Genomic DNA, 1,112 nt, shown 5'->3' with positions numbered 1-1,112 from the left:
TATTATTATTATTATTATTATTATTTTTGTATGTGTGGGTCAAACAGCAATGCTGAGAGTTACGGCTCATCTTCCTCCCCCAGTAAATCCACGCTTCAAATACTGCAGCTCAAAAATCCGCTTTCCCTCGGTCCCGACAGGTTCTTGTAGTCGCAACGAGGAGAATTGCAGCAAGGGACCTCACCCCGCCGGGTTTAGACGAGCGCGCGCGCGCGCGTGCTTAAACTCAGGCGCTTTTTTTTTTTTTTGGTGCTTTTTTCAGACCCGTTCTGCCTGCAAAAGCGTTGCAAAATGGGACGTTAATTTAGTATATCGTGCTTTTAGCGTAGGTGACCTCGCTTGCTTGCATTTCCGTGGAGCTGCACGTGCACTGTCCCACCCTTTCTTTAGTTAAGGTGAAACACTAAAAAATAAGAAAGGAAAAGGCTTAGAATTATATCTAGTATATAGAGATATGCATCCTCATAATAGGAAAAGACCTAGAATTAAATCTCAGCTGTTAATGAGGAAATACTGAGCGTTTATTGGCCTCTCTGAGGAAAAGAGCAAAGGGAAAAAAAAAGAAAAAAAACCCCAAAACCTGCTTTTTTGGGGTCTTCCCGCCTGCCTTGAACCCGCGGGATCCGCCCCTGCGGGATCGCTCAGACGGAGGTGGAATAGCTGCAACAAAAAACCCGAGCGAGGGGTTTGCCCAGAAATGTCCGAAAACCGGTGGGTGAACAGGCAAAACTTTGCCTTTTTTTTTCTTCTTCTTCTTTATAACGCGTTTTGAGATTTCTCTTCGGTTCTGCCTCATTCCACCAGGCGCTGCTGAATTCACGCGCCGGAGTTTTAAGGGTGGGTTGTGGTTTTGGTGTTGTTTTTTTTTTTCTAGTGGCTGCCGCTTTCGGGACGTTTTCTGCGCGATGCGTTATCCCCGTTTGTTACAGACTGAGCGATTAGTCGCGACAACAACACGTCAGAAAAACGTAGCGTTGGTTGACGAACCTCTTCTGCCGCTGCCCTGAATCGCCTGCTTGCGTTGAAGCGCAGCGGAAACCGCTTCCATAGGTGCTGTTTCCTGTTATTTTAGGTTTTTTTTCCTCAACCTTTGCACATCAAGGGGAGGGGGG

This window comes from Aptenodytes forsteri, unplaced genomic scaffold (genome assembly GCF_000699145.1).
Source record: "Aptenodytes forsteri isolate BGI_AS27 unplaced genomic scaffold, ASM69914v1 Scaffold521, whole genome shotgun sequence".
NCBI lineage: Eukaryota > Metazoa > Chordata > Aves > Sphenisciformes > Spheniscidae > Aptenodytes > Aptenodytes forsteri.
This window is presented reverse-complemented; position numbering follows the sequence as displayed.